The following is a 19,552-nucleotide window of genomic DNA, read 5'->3' as shown; positions in this document are numbered from 1 at the left end:
TTTATAAACCTGAGTCTGAAGTCTGCACATCTGCTCAGCAAAACAGAGGAGAGAACAGAGCTCAAGGAAAAGGGACAAAAAGTTAGCATAAGTCTGAAGGAAAAAATAAAATTTTCTGCAGAATTTTACCTGAGGCTTGTTTTGGTTTGGATTTTATTTTCTTATTAATTACCTCTCTGGTATAAATTTCCCTTTAATTAATTAAAAGAACTATACCAGTGCTGCATACTCAGATGCTTTGCTGGAATCAGCTGTAGCTTGCGCTAGGAAAGATGTGGTACAAGTTCCAGTTATTTAACTGATTCTCAACAACGGAAGCAGAAGACCCCTGTAAATACTTGAACTGAAACACATTATCAGATGTGTGTTGCCTCTGAAAAGGCCTCATTGCAGGAGCAGTTTCAAGAAACTTCATTAATATTTAATAAAGATTTTAACTGAGGGACAAGAAAGGAAGATGCTGAGACACTGTGGGTACCTTATTGTGTCACATTTAGTTGTCAATTAATGATGTTCTGCCTGAGGTTGATAACTGATGAATTTACTGTAATTAATAGTAAATATGGAAAGAAGACATTTCTGAGAGTGGAGAGTGAAAGGTATGTGTGACTTTCAAGCAGTTCATGCAAACATGACATTTGGATCTTTATGCTGACGTCAGAATTGTTTGGCTCAGAAGATACAGAAGTTCAGAGGTTCAGAGCAGTTGTGTTTCTGAGGCTGGTCACTTCTAGCCTTTGAAGAGTTCTTCTAAGATGCAGTCTCCTCACCCTTGCATTTCTGCCTGTGTTTGGTCCATCACAGTAGTTATATGTTTCAATTTCACTATATCTGGAATGTCAGCCTTTAGGAAATTCAATCTTTTCTGAAGCCATGAATTCAGATTTGTACTGCAAGCAGAAGACTGTTGCCAGATTCTGATGTTGCCAGATTCTGATGCCAGATTCTGATGCCAGATTTTGATGCCAGATTCTGGCAGGCTCTTTTCTCAGCATCCTGCTGAATGAGCAGTCTGTCAGAGATCAGCTGTCCCACTACTTATGTTTCCTTCAGCAGTTGCTGGACAGTTGGCAACACCTCCTCACGCATCTCTTTGCTCTCTTCTTATCATCATTGCTGAAGTAAGTTAATAATTTTGTCTATGAATATCTTGAAAGAGGAGAAATTTTGAGATATTCTCTGTATCAGGTCCTAAAAACCATAGGGAATTTAACTGAAATGGAAAAAAACCCCAAATACAGTAGCTGTAGCTTGATCCAAAAAGGAGCATTGGCTGTAATATCTCAGCCAGCTTCCTTCTCTCTCTGGTTCACCTCTCCATTCCCAGTAGGCCAAAGCGGCTGTTGGTGTTCTCAGGAAGGCTGCTGAGAAGTTCCACCATGGTCGAGTAGATGGGATCATATGGCATACTTTGCCTTTTAGGACATAGGGTTATTATGGTATCCCAGCATCTAATACTTCTGTCTTTAACTTCCACACCTTGAGCACATTAGAATGATAATGTGTTCTCTGCTCCTTACCAAATCTGCAATAGGAAGTTTAGGTATTGAAACTCCCCTTTTCCAGCATTTGCTTTCAATTCTTATGAGTCTCCTTTAATTTTTAGCTTGGTATCTTAGGCAGTCTCCTGCATAAGCCAAATCTCCATGACCCCAATTACATCATACTTCTTTTAAACTACTCTGTGTTGTATCTAAAAAAACTCTGCTAATTTTTTCCTTCTGCTGCTTCTATTCTTGTAGAAAGAATTGACTTGCTCAGAAATCAAGCTTTCTCCGCTCCTCACCATTTCTCCAACTCATTTGCTCCCTGCTGCTGGGAGATTCTGCTTGTTAGTTGCTGTTTTAGGTTTATCCAGGATTACTTTTGCCCAAGATTTAACTCTTGACCATCTATACAGTGTTCCACAGGAAAAAAAGGAATATTCCCCATGTGTTTTGTTTTGCTTTTTTTTTTTTAAAGGAAAAAGTAATCACTTTCTGAAATGTTGACTGTGCATTTCAGTTAAAGTATATACATCTTAGCCAAGTATGCCAGCTTATGGTTTCTTCCATTATTGTTGCTTATTTTTCTCTTAATTTTCTGTCTGAGATAATTTGTCTTTTTTTCATATTATTTGAAACAGACATTGCTTGCATTTTCTTGAAATGAAATCGGCTGTAACGCAGAAAATTCTTCAAACGCTGCTGCCAAGAAATTGAAAAGCACTTAAGTGACTTAGAAAAGAGCTGTTTCCACAACCCAGCACTAGGCGTGGTCTTCCCAGATGGAAGCTGGCATCCTCCTCTGCCAGGGCATTGTGCAAGGATACCAGCGTAGCTCCGACAAGTCATATAGCTGCATACTGTTTGTTTTCATCTCCTAAATCACATGAGCAGTTTTGAACAGTTTTTCATATCTAACTACAAAGCAGGATGTGAAATTTAAACTGTCTGGCAAATACCAGAATGATTAACAGTGCTGCAATAAGATGCATTCAAACTTTAGTAACACAAATACTTCACCAGAAACAGGGATGCATAACAGGCCACACATTTGAATGTGTCTGTGGCTGCTCAATATTTGCTGGCTTCTAAGTGATGTCAACGAGTTGGATTCTCTCTGGAAAATAGTATTGTTCAAAAGTGTTCATTATCCCTACACCATCATCTCCCTTCACAGTTTGGGAGAAAATGCAACAGGGACAGAGATTGCTGAAATGCCATTTTGAAATGTGCACTTTTGTGTTTGAATTGCAGTCACCAGACTTTCCCAAAGCTGTCAAGGCCCCTCTGTATGATCTGTGCATTGCACAAACAAATGGTGAGAGTGATTATTAAAAACTTTGTAACTGATACAAACAAGAACAACTGGTGAGGAAGTGGAACTACGTCTAAACGTCATATATGGGAAGAATAACCAAAAAAGCCTTGGTCTCCTGACTTACAGCATAATGTTTTCTATGCTGCTTCTGTCCTTCCTTCCTCATTTCAGGATGCTCATCTCATAAAGTTCACATTAAGTGTCACAGGAATCTCCAGCAGCTTCAAAACCCACAGCTGCTGGCCCTCAGAGCTTACCTCAGCTCTTTTGCAACATCTCACTCAGGTGTGCTCAGTTGGCCCTCCTGAGCCTCCTGGGTAAGGAGACTTGCAAGACCAGGAGACAGCAAACAGGATTAGTGCAGGAAAGAACATTTGAGATAAGAGCAGTATGAGAGTTTCACAAATACACACTGTGGACAATATAGAAGCTTTATGTCTTGGCACTTGGCAGAATGCGATTCAAAACCTGTGCTGTTTGAGGAAATAAGTGGGACAGAGAAAGCCTGTGGGAATACCAATGGGTTACTTTTTAAATTTTTTGCCCTGTATTCTATGACTTCAAGGGTAAGGGTTTTTCTTACCTTTAAATTGGTACTGAGAATCCTCTGGACAGGAGCAAAAAGTATTCAAGTTAACCAAACAATATAGAGAAAATATTGTTTTTTAGTACAAGGTCGGTAAAAAGAGTAGAAAATGGGCTGAAGTGGAGAAGTCCTGGCTGAATTCTGAAGCAGACTACTGTTGTGTCCTAAATAACCTTCTTTAGGCATTTCAGATTACCTTTCTGAGTCCTGCCACATGTCTTTGAATGGCTGCCATGGTAACTGTCATGGCTTCAGGGGGTGCAGCCTGGACAAGGTGTTGAGCACACCTGGAGATTCCTTCAGCAGAGATACATATACACTGTGTTGCCATTTGTGCTGAATTTTTCTAGCAGAGGGACTGACTCGATGGCATACCTTGTGCATTGATGTGTGGAATATCTTGCTGCTGTGGCTTGGCAGGTAACCTAAGAAAATGGCTTTATTATTATTATTTTTTTTAATATTTCTTTTCATTGGGCTCTACAGAGAAAGCAATTGTGCACTATGGTGGCTGTCATCTGGCCTCCCACTTACAGAGTTTTTTCATTTTAACAGACAGTAAATGGTCTCTAAACATATTCCATGTACCCTTTCGGGTTCCCTGACCCCCTGTGCTGCACATAGCCATGCATCAGGAGGTAGGACTCTTCCAGATATATGTACATTTTCCACTGGGAACATGTACAGAGTGGTGGGGATGTGTGGAAAGTGGCAGAGGTCATCCCTCAGCTGTCTGGGAGCAGGCAGTCAGGCTGGAGGACTGAAACAGTGGTGCAGGGACACCAAACTGAACCTGTGCCCATATCCTTCTCCTCCTCTCTGAAGCTTCCTCCTGTAACATCCAGCACAGCAGCTGTAGTGTTAACCAGTCTCCTCCAATTTGTGTCAAAACTCCTAACTCTTATTTGGTTAGTTTTGTGTGTGAAGCCCTCATAGCACTTGAAATGAAGCAGTTGTAGGGAGAAAAAAAATTAGTAGAAAAAGTAAACATTAGCAAAGATGTTACCAAAAAGAAGTGTGATATTAAATTTCATTGCAGTTCTATGTGGTGGAGATAATTTGAAAGGGTTCAAATAAGTAGATTTAGCTGAAAAAACCAATAAATTTTTGGTATTGTTTTAAAATATTGAGCTCGGTAACACCTTAGAATTTTTTTGCAGCTTATAGAAAGTGAACAAAATAAATCAGACTGCACTTTAGAAACTTAAAGAATGCAGCATTGTCAGAATAAAACCCAAAGCAGTTCCATAGGGGTTAGTGAGGTTGGATTAATGTCTTTCAGATTCATGGAATTTGAGGACAGATTGTGTCAGGGATCAGAACACCCAAAATAACTAAGGGACTGCTGCAAAGTCTGGCTTAGGAGAAACAAGACTGTTGAAAGTAGGAGAGCACAGACGTCTTGGCAGGAAGATGATATAATGACTCAGTGGACTTAGTTTGCAAAACAAAGAATTGGAATTGCTTGGTATTCTGGGAAAGAAAAAAGGACTGGAAAATACAGAGAGTGATTCTGAATATTCTGAATAAAATCCAAAATGCAAATAATGCAGCAGAATGCTGTCATGATCCGCTAATGCAAGCGGGGGTCGTGATGGTTTGTTTATCGATCTCAGAGTGTAAAAGGACTTTATTAAGTCCATGCACCTTTATTAAGTGCCCACAACACTGTAATGCAATAGAAGAGAGTAAGAGAGAGAGAGAGAGAGAGAGAAAAACAAAGTAGAGAGTGGGAAAAAGAGGGGCAATAGCTACCAACAGATGAGACGAAGTCCTCGTGGTCTTCTGCCAATAGATTCGTCTTCTTTCCGTGGGGAGATCTCGGACTCGGTTATTTCAGAAGGTCCCTTTATAGCCCTTTTCAGAAGCGAGGAGCAACTGGCCAAGAGGTTGGGAAATCTACAGCCATTGTTATGGGGCCCGTTGCTTTGGGAAGCAGGTACAGGACAGACGTACAGGACAGGTGTACCGGAGAGGTGTACAGGACAGGTCATTCCTTTCCGCTTCAGCGCAGTCCTTCCCGCCTGGGCAGCAAGAACGGCACAGTCCATTGGGACCTGCCCTAATTTTCCTCAGGAATGCGTACCAGTTCCCAGCGGGCACACCTGCAGGCAGCACTTGGCAGACATCCCACCTCAGCCAGGCCAGGACTCCTGTGTTCAGTCTCTGTCCTCGGCGATGATTGTGAGGCAGATGAGGGGATCTTCGGACCGTCTCTTACAAATGCTCAGCCCTAAACAGTGCCTTGCCTTTACAGAAAGGTGCGATGCTTGCATTAAGCAAAAGCATTGCACAATGACAAATGACAAATACAAGTACTTACACATGTGCTTGTACGTATTTGTCACACTGCAGATTGAAGGAGAAGGTGACTGCAGAGCAAGGAGAACCAAAGGATAAAACATTTCTCTACACAATTTTTTTAGGAAATGGCTGCATCTCCTGTTTGAAACATTTACCTGAACATAAATAGTCTTTTGCTGCTTTGTTTGTAACAAGCTCACGAGACAGTGACCAAATTGCAAATCACTCATTCCACTTCCAGCTTCCTCTCCTCTAATGCTCAGTAGTGTAAATGTTGCTGTATTAAAAGTGCACCTTGTTACATACTCAGTTGTGCCCAGTGAAGCTCACACAGCTGTGGACTCTGACTTCTGGCAACTGTGGATACACAACAGCAGTGGTACTCTAGTGTAAGTAATGGTCTTTTTTATCTGCAAAATTTAGTTTCTGGTCCTTCAAAATGAAGGAAAATTAACATTCAGGAAAAGACTGCAAGTTTGAAAAGTGAGTGGAAAAAGTGAGTGGGACTAGCAAAGCTTTGTTTAGTTTAACACAATAAAAAAAGGAGAGATTAAATAGGACATATTTGCTCCTCTTAATGGGATTTAACTAAATCCCCTTTATTTATTTAAAATTAATGTAATTAAACTGAATGTAAAGGGATAAGGGTGAACAGGAGGAACACTAAGAAGGAGAAACTGTTTAAGAGAAAAGACAATGTCTGACCCAGGTAAAGCTCGGTATAACTTATTGATGAATAAATATATATCTCATACTGGAAATTATAGGAATCAATCAGTTCTGGACAGGTTCAGTAACAGTAACAGTGTGGTTAAATCCGTGAGTCTGATCTCAAGACAGACTGTATCAATTGTGTTGGCTCTAAATCAGGATCTTAGGACATTCAGTACTGGGAAGGTTTGGAATCAAAGCACTGTCCAAATTCTACAGTCCTGTACCTCCAGGTTACCTGATTAAGCTGAAACATGAAGTCTGGGTAGGTCAGTCCCCAAGGCAGGGAGGTTGTGTTGGTGTTGCCCCCAAAAAGTACCTGTTTCATTTACCATTTATTCTTTGTCTCTGGTGAGTGATTGTTCTATAGACCCTTCAGTGAATTACTGTGCAACAGATTACAAAATATTATTGTGACTCTTGCTTTGTTTGAGGCTTTTCAATCTAGAAGTTTTACTTTTTTTTTTTTGGTTGTTATATAAATAGAGCAGAAAAATATTTGTATTTTCGGTAGTTGCCTTGTTTAGGGCTGAGGTTCTTCTGAAGGATCAGTCTCATGCTGGAGCGAGACAGAGTCTTCTTCAGTGTCTTGCATTTAAAATGAGATTCTAACATCCCAGAAAATATTGTTCTATGCACACAGTTTCATGTGATTCATGAAGGTACCACTGAGGATTCATTTTGTATTATTTTGGAGATATTTTTCATTGCTGGCAAAGAGGTGAACATTTCTCTGTATGTAAAATAGAAACCCAATATGCCTGTTGAAAACTAATCATGAAAAATGTCAGGGGAAATTTTTTAAACTACAGCTTTTTTTTGCAATCAGGTAAAACAGCATGCATTTGGATCTGGATATTATTTTCTGTGGAGGATGAGAACAACAATTTGCTTTTTTTCTAGATCTACCTTTTCATTATGCAGTTGTACTGTAATACAAAGAACATTAAATGGTAATTCCTCATGGTTTGATAATAAGAATTAATATAAATAAAATTATTAAATAATGTATGAAAACACATAACAAAAATACTTTGAATAATATTTCATGAAAGAGAAAGATTTTAACTTTTTCCATGAATCTGGGCACATGCTATTGATTTATAACTCCTGAAGGAAAAACAATCAGGTCAACCAATATTGCATCATTGCCAAGCTATTTAATGGAACTTTCATTCCAGACCATGCTTTGACAGGTCTCATACTCCTAAGAAAAATCCCATTATTATCAAGTCATTATTAGTTTTCATTGAAGGCACAAGGTCAGGTCACAAACCTTCTTTTCAAAGACTCTGTGACTATTGCTTTTGCTTCCAGAGATAAATAAGGAAATGATGGATGAAGCTTACTTACCACAGTTAAATTATCAGTAGGAAATTCATTGGCTGGTCCACCAGGGGAAAGAAATTTCATAAATTCAATAAACCACCAGCAGTATAATGTGTAGATATACATGGGAGATGCAAAAACCCAGAGATGGACCAAGCTGATTAGAAAGACAGCAACACATTAAAATGAAAGACTGGTAAACTCTGGAGGAGGCTGTTTGATGTGGATAAGCTTCATGCTGTGCCTCTCTGCTGGTAGCAAAAATAGCTGGAAATTTTTATAGGGACAGCCTTGTAGATGGTGCAAATGGCTGGCACAGAAGGCGGAGGAGAAAAGCCAAATACTTTTCAATTTGTTTCTACCAGGCCTTTGTGACTTTATTCTCTGTCAATAATAATGAACAAAGGTTTTTCCAAACAATGTTAAAAACTTTGGGAAAGAAATGCCTTTATTTAGCATGGATTGTTTCTCAGCAATTTTTTGATACTTCTGAGCATAGCAAGCAATTCCTTACTTGTCTATCAGTTCCACTGATTTTATTACAATTCTGCAGATACCTCAGTACAACAAATATGTAAGACTATATTTAAAATTAAAAAGTTGCTGAATGGTGTGTAGTATGAGGTATTAGTCTGTTTAATAACAGACTCTGACACTCAGAACCACTTTGTAACATTACCAACAAGTCCAGCCTGTGGAAAGCAAAGAAATTTTATCTGTTACACTGAGCACAAAAATTAAGATTTGGTCTTTCTTAGGACTAGTAACTTTAAACAATTGCTTCATTACATTTTCTCTGCTTCATTACTGATAATTTCCTCTACATCCACTATAACTTGTGACCATTTGTGAAAGATCTAAATGCTTTTTGTACATGTACAGCTTTTTTTTTCCCCTCACAGTCAAATAAAGCTTCTATCTTCTGTCTCAATTCACTATTTTATGAACACTCAAGGAGGGGAGAAACTGATGATAGAAACAAAGAGTGTTTTATAAAGTGAAGAAATGGGAGTTTTTCTGTGATATTTTTGACTCAAGCATTGGTCGTGTTGCATCTCTCTGCTGCACTAATTGGTATTCTATTTCTGTTTGAAGTAGTGCTGAATCAGGGCTGCTTATACATGACTTTTTAGGCTTCCTGTGGATTTACTATAATATCTTACTCATGGAAGTTGTCCTCATTGACGTTACCAAAGTAATGCATGTAGATCCCATCACAAACGGAGAGCCTATTGTGCAAACACCTCTGTGTTTGTTCAGACACGCTGCTCATACGCACTGTAAGACCTGTCTGTAAAGCATCACTGATGTGTAGTGTGACTAGGAAATACTGTATACAACAGGAAACAGCACAACTCTAATGCACATCTTGTTCATCCTTGTTCAGGGAATGTCACCTCTTGGGAGAATGTACCCATTGGTAAAACTTACAACATAATTGCCAATTACACATGGATCCAATATTTGCTGAAATAATTAAATAAGAAAATTGGACTCTGTGAATTTGCTATGAATTTATACGCTGTTTTCCATGCTGTTCATTTCATTGTGCGCCACTGCAAGACACAGGTACTTAATGTTTTACAGAAGGCTGGCCGTGGTCGTTCTTGGCAGTCTTGCTTAGGATCAAACCCTTCACACACTAACTCTGGTCCTGGCACAAGGGGAAGGGACCCAGTAGCTCCAACAATCTCCTGCTGGAGTCTGAGCCCTCTGACAGAGGAGGGACAAAAGCCAGCTCCAGCTGCACTCCTGAGTGTTGTTTACAGGAACTTGCTTTCCCTGCTCCACTCTGTTTTCTGTTGGGAGGACAAATGGTATTCCTGTTTTATTTAGAGACTGAATGACACAATGTACTTGCTTAGGTTCAACAGCTACTAGACATTAAATAGATTGGTTTGCTTACACCCAAGGGGGACCAATAATTGCCGTGGGGCAATTCTGAGCTGTCACTTGGTAGGCAACACTCCCCTCCCCCATAATCCAAAAGTATTAGTGAATGGGAAGGAATGAAAGAATTGGAAGATTATTTCTCTTAGTCCAGCATGTAAAGTAACATGTTTTATGATTAAAATAATTTATTTTTAAAATAACTCATTAAAAATTATGGTATAAAAAAAGTTTGAATCTAGAGCTAGATAAAAATGAGGAAATATTTAGGTGCACACTGAAAGAGAAGCCTTACCATGGGACAATTTCTTGCCTGCAATTCCATTTCACAACCTGTGGATGCTTGGAAGGGAGCTCAGCATTTGTACTGTACAACATATCTGGTACTTGAAGCACAAAACACAGTGTGCTTTCTTGCTTTCTGAACACATGATTTTGGCCTGAATCCAAAGAGGCATCTTGAGATTTTTTTTTGATGACCAGCAGACAAGATGTCATTTGGTGACTGTGTCATGTTATCTGGGCTTTAAATTGACACTTCCCTAGAGTAATGCAAGAAACATTTGTTTGTGGTTTCTTCTTTCTATTTTTCTGCCAAAATACAGATATGTTTTATTTTGGGAATCCAGATTTCTGTTTTGTACAAGTGTATTTTCAACATAAAATAAGAACAAGGTAAACATTGAAAATTATTACCAAAACCCTGTTAATTAGAGATCCTTCCAAGGACTGTGTTTGTTTTATTCATAAAATAAATAACTGGAGAGTACACAAATTTTAAAATGTCAATGTGAAGGTGCATTTTATTAAATATAAAAAAAATAAATATATATTGTAAAGAAAATAATTAGAAAGGTTGGAATACAATTGGAAGATGAGGAAAGAGAAACAAAAAACAAAGTAATCTTTGTTCCAGTGCTGCTGCAATCTGCCTTTTCAGAGCTCTGTACTGATGGTTTCACTGTCAAGCTTTTGTGTGAAAAACTAGAGGACAATAAATTCCCAGGCAGTGCTCAACAGCAAAGAACATGACACAGCTCTTTTGTGAACTTCAAACAACTGGTGCTGCTGGAGCACACAGTTCAGAGAGCTCCTCTGTTGCTTGACTGATGCAAGATCTCTCGAACTGTACAAATACAGAAAGAATTTTGTGTGTGCAGAGCTTCAGACGAGAGCTGCTGCTGAAATGTTAGCAGTCAGTCTAAGGCCTCTTTGAAAATACAATCCAGAGGAATTTTACACATGGACAAATGCATTATGATTATCGTCCTAGAAATCAGCATGTCAGGAGGAGGGATGGGATGTGGAGGGGCAAGAGTGAGTGTAGTTAGTTCCTTGTTCACAGGAACAGCCCTGTGGCACTCACTGGCACTGTGGGCACTCGGGCTGAGGGCACAGCACTTGGATGCCAACATCCAAAGTTACCCCAGAGTCTTCCTGGCCATAGAGTTTAAGGGATCATAAAGGCCTTATGTAGCAATATGTCTGTTCCTCTCAGATCTGCATCTAAGTGGATGCAGAAGTGTTAAAAAAAGGTGTTTTATTGCTTTTCGTGATAGGCACCTAAAATGTTCTTCCTCTCTCTCTCTTTTTTTTCTCTTTAGATTTGTTTCATTGAAAACAAATAGTCTGAATTAATTATTGTAGATTAGAACATAAGAGAATTCTATTCCTTTTCATTTAATATGGAAGACACCAGAGTGGTAACAATATCTACAGAGTTGTTAGTGGTTCAGTTTCTTCCTCTTCCTATTTGGGTTGTAACTGCCCAGAAGAGATTCCACTGAGAACCTTTTTTACTGCTGTCATTCTCACACTCTCAAGAAAATACATATTTATTGCTCTTTGCATGAAATACCATGCACATAAAAGCCAGTAGCTAAGATCCTATTTATTTGAGGAGATTAAGATTTCATTTTCTGGAGTCATTTTTTGTGTGTCAACAATGAAAGTATTTAAAAGTTCTCCACTCATACTAGTTTGGTTTTATTATTGTTATTGCAGTAGGATTGGTTCTATTCATAATTTTAAAAAGTAAAATGTTTGTAACATGCAGGATTTCATTTTGGTTCCATTACTTGTTCTTGTAAACCATACTGCCACAGAAAACATGGAATCACTGAGGGTAAATTGCATAAAAAAATCAGGTAGATATGGCAAAAGGCTGGTGCTAAAGAAACATTTTCTTTTTTGCAAGAAAGGTGAGTTGCTACCATTTCAATAAAGCCGGATGTCATAAAATGAGAGCAGAAGGTAACTATAACAATGGAAGTTTCCCTAATAATTCCAGTTTAATATGTGTCTTTCAGTTACTTTTGAATTGTAAAATTTCAGATTGAAATTGAGCTTGTTCCCACTCACAGTATTGTTTTGAGTAGTCCAAACTGGTGTTTAAGCTTCAACAAATGATTCCATATTTTTTAGATCTGTTAGGGGAGAGAATGGCTGTTTGACCATTCCAGTTTCTTTGGGGAGTGTGTGGGTTTTTGGTTTTTTTGGTGGGAGTTTTTTGCTTGTTTTTATTTTCTTTTTCCCAGGAATACCATTTACTGTCAAGAGCTTGTGGCAGAAGTTTCCATTAATGCCCATGCTGTAAAGATTATTAGCTGCTTGCTGCTGCAATTTTCAAACACTTCATGTGCCAGAAGCAGGATCCATAATCATAGTGTAGCTGTAGCTTCTGTGGACAGGACACAGGAAAAAGCTTGATACTGCCCATCTTGTCTGCCCTGCGAGGTGAAGTTGCACAAATTAATCTTTAGAAGGCTAAGGCTGCAGAGGGATGCTTAGATGGCATCTAAGGCCGCTTGATGATAGACTTGGGGACTTGGTTGGTTTTGTTCCCTACAGCCACCTCATATCTCAGGTTTGTGTTTTGAAGTCTCTTTGATCTCTCTGTTTTTTGTGGTTGCAGGAGAAGCACTGGCCTTTTACTAGAAGCAGTTTAAGGAGATCTTTTTTGCCACAGAGTTTAGGTACAGTGACTAAGCATGGAATGCAAATTTTTGTTCTGCTCTGTTGAATTTGGGAAACTTTATTAGCTTTCTCTTCAAAATATAATACAGGCTTACTGATGGTAGACCTGTTTGCTTATCCTCAGCTTTGCAAAATGCCCTAAGGCTCTTCTCTAGCTGTGGTGTTTGCTGTCCTTTGAAGTCTCAGCTATTGAGGATTTTACTTTTGAAAAGTAGCCACTGCTCTGAATATGCTCAAGTTACTCACTAGTGTTTTCACTGTGCCATAGGTAAATCAATTCCATGAAATTCCTATTCCCAAAGATATGATTTCAGTGGGAGCATCTCTCTTAGTGTTGTTTTCTTATAGGAGAAAAAAATAGCTGCGCCATTAGAGTCACATTGCGTCTTCAGGGCTTCAGGGAGGGGAGCCCAATATCACTGCAAAGCTCCACAGAGATCCTTTCTTTCTTTAACAGCATAAATACCATGGATTTTGCTATTGAAAAGAAACTACTTTTATGAATATATTTTAGTTACTGTTAATAGTGTTTTCATTGTGTCAAAAGTGTATTGAATTTCTTCCAATAAAGCTCTATCTCCTGAGACACAGTTTCAGTGGGAGCATCTCTTACTGTCACTTCCATTGAGATCATGATTGCTTGGAAGGCAAAAAATAGTGACTGTGTCATTAAAGTTATACTGTATCAGTAGGACTTAGAAAGACTACAAAGTCAATGAAAAATGTCATGCACTTTTTCAGTCTTTATCTTTTGGGTTTTAAGAGCAAAAAAATTAAAGCTATATTTGAAGGGTGAGTGTAATATTTTTGCATCATTTTAGTCCCTTCAGTTCTGGTCTCAGTGTCAAAATCAAGAGGAACTGTGTTCGAACACACGTGTACACATTTGGAAGCAAAGATGTAAATTAAACAAAATCTTCTTTTGTCTTGTCAGTCACCATCAAAGATGAGGTTATTGTCAGGGCTCAGATGCAACCATAAATCTTGCAAGTCAAGGCAGGAAGCAGCTGAGCCCATGAGAATTTGTAAAAATCCTGTCCTTGACTTTGCTGGGTTTTGTGTTGGCCTCAAGACTGGAATGCAGAAGCTGTGGCACAGGGGACATGTGGGCCTTGTGGCACAAAGGACTCTTCTAGCAATGTGTGCTTCTGAGTATGGTGGGCAGGGCTGTGTCTGCCACTGCTCTGGAGAGGAAAGTAAGGGTTTATTGGGCTCCGAGACGTGTCTGAGGAAAGAAGAGTCTTGTTACCCACCACTGGCCCATGCAGACAAAATGCACATCTCTTTGTACTAAGCCAATGACTGCTCAACCAAGGCCCCAATTCTATAAATTATTTGAGAACTTTTTATAGTACTGAGATACAAATGTGCCCTTTTTTTAATATCTGATTTCTTTTGTTGCAGGTACTTAATCAACACAAGCCTGTTGCTTTTTCTGACATATTTTTGGACTTTATGGTGAATGTGCTATTTGTTATGTGAGGTGAGCTGAGAAAAAACGTAATTTGACTTCTTAAATTATATGGATCTACTTGTTATTCTATTCTTAAGAGCATATGAAATAGCACTACCAGCAGAGACTCTGACAATAACTTCAGCTGCACACTTCTTCTCTCTTCTGCTCACGTCTCATTACTGATATTGTTCTAATAAAAATAATTAACTTGTACATCTTCACAGATGAGCCAAACAGCCCCAAGTGAAAACAAATTTCAATAATTTACACTTCTACACTTTCTGTGATTTAAATCTGGAGCATGGTGATCTCTGGCTAAGAAAATTTTAGATCTAGGCATGTAAAATAAGTTATTTTAGTGGTTGGAATTAGCAAATACCACATACTGTTGTCTTTTTTAATTTTCTACCTCATTAACATCTGCAAATGAGTATGTGAGATTGAGCCTACAGAAGTCATACTCTTTTGTCATTAAATGTATATGCTGCTAGCAATAACTGGATCTCATAATGCTGTTTTGCAGATATATGTGTATTTACCCCCAAAATACAGCAATATGGACAACTTAGAATTGTGTAATCAATACTCATATCCTGAATTTGTGGGGCAGTTATAGATAACCTTTCCAACTCAGTGGCATCTTTCCATACAGCTCCAAGCTGTAAGATGTTTCTAATAAATAAAATTTAGTTAAAAAAATTAAAATCACTCAAGCACAGAATTTTCTTACTCCAAACTGATAATGATCAAATCTCAAGAGAATATTCTTGGGCCAAGCTCCTCTGTTGAGCTTTATATCAGCTGTTACTGATAGGTAGTTTTTCAAAAATGTTCTCCCAAATGGTGTAGTTTGAAAGTGAACCAGTTTCCTTTGCAGTTCTGCTTACAAAATGCTCAGTCAGTTTTGTTCATACAGAAAAAAAAATGAGGTATCATCCCTTAATTAATCCAAGTGCCAACTCTGTATAGTCTCTATAATAATATCTCACCATGTATGGACTATAATCATATCCCAATCATTGAATGGAACACATGCAGTCATTATATAGGGACTGAAACTTTAACCTTGGGCTCCAAACCACCATTAGATATCATTTGAACTATTGCAAAGTTCTGTTCTCATGGAAGTGTAAAAGGGCCATTTCTCAAAGCATAGAAATTGATAGACACAGTTTAAATTGAATTCAGCCCTTCTGTTAATGTGCCTAAGGGGTCCCTATAGCCATACTCATCCTCACGGGCTGTGAGGAACATATGATGACAAATAAACCGTCATACAAATCCTTAATAGTTTTTATAATGTGACTTTGTTTGTTGTCCTATGATCAATACATTTTTTTTTTTCTCCAAAAGCTTTTCAATGTTAGAACTGGTTTTCAGTTCTCTTAAAACTGCTGTCACCCACATCTCTCCCAAAATCCAAGTCCACTGAAGGAGGATTACACAGCTTGACAAACCAGAAGGAACAACTTGACCTTTGTAGTTTTGACTGTTGTTTCTTAATGCCATCACAAAGCAAAGATAAACAATATCTTATGATCACATATCAGGAAAGACTGAAAATGGCATTGCTCAGGCTTGACATTTTAAGTGGCAGATGGGATAAGAAATAATTTTTCCCATCTTTTCTTGTCAATATTTATTTTAAAGGACTGAAGCTGATAAATATAGTGCATTTTAGTTCCAGAAAATATGAATATCAATATGCTTCTCTGGCCTAATTGCTTGTCTTTGACAAGAACTGGATCATAATTTGACATGAAACCAGACTTTTTTTCCCTATTTTGATATAGTCAGCAAGGCATACGCTGATAAAAAAAAGTTTCCTCATTGTCAAATGTTCTCTGTGATGTTTTCACAGCACCCACCTGTTTGAGCCGTCTCTCACTGAAGTTAAGCACCCTGCAAACCTGCACCAAATACTTCCTAAGTTAATTGCACTGACCTAGGAACCCCAAACATTTTAAACTTTTATTCAAACATTAACAAAGTCAGCACCAAGCCTGTACATTAGGTACCTGACCTATGTGAATATAAAACAGTTAACTGTGCATATATTGTTGTAATTCTAGTGGCTGCATAGACCAATGTCACCACGTATTCCTGCTAATTAAGCTTGCTCTTAGCCTATGGATTTTCCACAGAGCCTTTCAAAATACAATTAAATTCTTTCCCTGTCAACTCCCAAGTGTCTTCCAGTGGGTTTTGGGAATGATTTACATTTTTAAATGTTCTGGATGTAAAGCCTCTACCAAATACCCTTTGTTGTTAGTTAAACAGCATCTCTGGAGGACCAAAACAAAACACTAGAAAAGGCATATGGATTTTGCTTGCGCTAAAGATCATCTGAAGCTGGGGACATATGCAACCCTTATAAATATAGAGGTACTAAAAATGAAAGGCATTTAGTAAATTTAATAAAACCTCTCACTAGGAGAATTAAAGCCCAACTGAAAATCCCACAACTTCTATCTGTCTTTACCTGGTGACACCCTGGAGCGCCTGTACAACTTGGAAAATTGCACCAATGAGAGGTTTGATTTAGACACATGAACATCTTGTATCAGTAATAGCTACAAGAATAGAATTGTAATTGATGTATAATTTATCTAAAGCTTGCCTTCAGTCATGCTTTGCTAGAAACTTTTTACTTCGGTCCTTATTTTCTACCAGTAATTTCATGGAGAATAAATATATGAAACAACGTGTATAGGGACCATTAGAGTGTTAAGTTTGACAGAGCTATAATTGAAACTGTTTGGAAGCCTTCAGGGAAAGCTGAATGGAATCTTTAATACGTTTCCATACTGTTCTTTTTTTTTCTTTTATCTCTATGGATACGGACTGCTTCAGGTTAAAGGGATTATAAATGTTATAGTAAGTTACTTAGGAATAATGTGAAATAAATTTGATATCACTGTTTGTGATAGACTGCAAGTAAAATTATCTAATTACTTAATTATCAAGGCATTTCTTCTAAGTTGTATTCAATTGCCATTTTTGTCTCCCAGTTAATGTTTCAGCGTCATGTAAGATCATAAATGTGTGACTCAGGTAACTATCATGCTACATGCTAATTTCTTCTTAGCCTATAAATTGTTGCTCCCACAATGCATTTCCTTTATTAAGACTATGAAATCTCTTTGTTGCTTTTAAATTAATTTTTAAAAGTGTATTTTCTTTACAATCCACTTTCTCTCTTAGTAGTTATATGTCCAGCCTATTCTATCCTAATGGGTGAATAAAATACTTGTAGGAATTTTTTCTGAAATCTTCGTAAAGGTTAGAATTTTTAGAGGATAAAATCAGGTGTGTTATGTTGGGGCACTGAATACAATGTTTGCTGGTCATTTTCTTTGCAAGCATTTCCCTTGAATTCAGGCCTGCCTCTGACAGGGGTTGTTCTCAGGCAGATCCTTATGCTGAAGGCAGAGTCTTCTGATGTGAAATTTTGTGAGTGCACCTCTCTCCACTGCCTCAAACAGCCTTGGGCGGGGGAGATGTAGTGCTGTCTGTAAGCATTTCAGCTGGCTAATCTTGAGAAAAGAAAAGAAGGGGAGGGGGGGAAAAGGCTTAATTGCTGCCTGACTTTCATATGGACAAAATATCTGGAGTGTTTCTGTTAAGGCCTGGCTACTCTTTAGGATGCCATTGGGCATCATAATTTGAACATAGTTTTGAGATTAATGTGTGTGGGTATAAGATAGCTAAAGATGAATATTCTGGAGTAAAGGGCTACTACTAAACAGACAAAACTATATAATCCTTCTCATTTCAGTTTTGTGGAATAAATTTACAGAAAGATGTGAAGGATTGTAAATGTACTCATAAACTAAATAAGAGTAATGAATAAACAGTCTCCCAATACTCCAATTGCCAAGGAACACTTTCATGTCTCCTGAAAAATATATATGCATATCCTAAAACATATACAGACACCATAAAAATATAAAGATATTCTTACCTCAGTCACATAATGAAATGCAATTTCCTCACTCTGTAGAAACAACAAATTAGAGCTTTTTCACTTTCTAAACCAGACATGCTGTCTGTATCTGAAACAGCTTTTCTCTTCTGTATGCTCTCAATGTACAAACATATTAAATTGTAAAAGTCAAACTTGATGTGAGGTTTGGGTGGGGGCCTGTCTGCAAATCCTATTTTCAGTTTGCGAGCAAGCACTTTACCCTGCTCAGTAGCTTGCACCTTTTCAAGCAGAATAACTTAAGGCACTTCTCATACAATCATTAACTGGTTGTTCCTAGTGGGATCTCTTTCCTGAGTACTTGTTAATGTTCGTGATGTGGGTCACAACTCTGCATTGCTATTTTCTCTAATTACCGTCCTTCAGTGTTTTTTTCCCTCAGCTGGAACATTGTGTTCTCCCAGGCACAGTGTATGCAAAAGTTGAGATATCACAAAATGAGAGGAAAAAATAACCTAATTATCTTCATGGTCCAGGAAGGTCCAATTAGCAATTAGAGAAATGTGTTGAAATAAAAATTATACATTGCTTCTTTTGACTCTGTTTCTAAACTGTTAAGTTCACTGCTCAGATTTATCATGGGATTAACTAAGTACTGATAAGAACACTTTTAACACCAAAGCTCTAATGTTTCTGAACACAGATGGTTCGAGGTGTTTGAAACTGCATGAATTTCTGAACTATAGTATCATTGCAGGGTTGTTAATTGTTCATTGAGCCTTGAATGGAAATCTAGTTTAATTCATGCTGCACCATCACTGGAGGTTCAGTTTTCATAAATGAACATGCAGTTGCCATGCTGAGAATGCAAGAAAGTGACCTGATGAGTGACTGAACTGTGAATGTGCAAGCTCTGCTTGGTCCTGCTCCTTGCGTTGTGCACAGAACAGACCACATGTTACAAAACCTACAAAAAGAATATCACAGTGGTATTGGTTTATTCTGAGATTTCATAATTTATGCTGAATTAAAGAGAGTCGGAATGGCTGGCGCAGAAGGGGAATGGTTTACTGCAGGATGGCTGACTGCAATGATGATACATTTTCCCTGCAAACACCTCCTTCAGCATGAACCACACCTGAATTACAAGGTGGAGTCTGCAAGAAATGATTGCAAACTAGGATTGCATTTGAGAGGAAAGTGTATTGGATCCATAGCCAAATCCACGATTTATATTCCAGGGGTTGATGTGGTTATATAATAGTTCTCATTTATCATTTATACCATTATGTTTCTGCTTTGGAAGGTGTCTACATCAATCTTGGGAATCTCTCTCAAGGAAGTCCTAAGGGTAGGTATAGATTCCTACCAGCACGCAGCCTGAGCTTGGAAGTCTACATGGTGAAACACTATTTCTTAAAATCTCTGGAGGGAAACTAGAGGAGATCAATGTAAGCACATAGGGAACAAAGAATTTTAATACTTTTTACTCTTATTACTCTGCAGGATCACTTTTTTTTTTCTTCCCCAAATGGATTATTGTTTCTGGAATTGGAAGCTTTGAAATGGGTAG

General features: G+C 38.1%; 1 long non-coding RNA gene across 1 annotated transcript in view; it reads left to right on the top strand.

Moving 5' to 3' along the window:
• LOC109951008 overlaps positions 1-19,552 on the top strand; it is a 432,683-nt gene that overhangs the window by 58,881 nt on the left and 354,250 nt on the right. Inside the window, exon 2 of the long non-coding RNA XR_005602591.1 lies at positions 14,003-14,081. This is a non-coding gene — a long non-coding RNA (uncharacterized LOC109951008). The remainder of the gene's footprint in view (positions 1-14,002; positions 14,082-19,552) is intronic.

This window comes from Corvus cornix, chromosome 9, assembly GCF_000738735.6.
Source record: "Corvus cornix cornix isolate S_Up_H32 chromosome 9, ASM73873v5, whole genome shotgun sequence".
NCBI lineage: Eukaryota > Metazoa > Chordata > Aves > Passeriformes > Corvidae > Corvus > Corvus cornix.
This window is presented reverse-complemented; position numbering and strand designations above follow the sequence as displayed.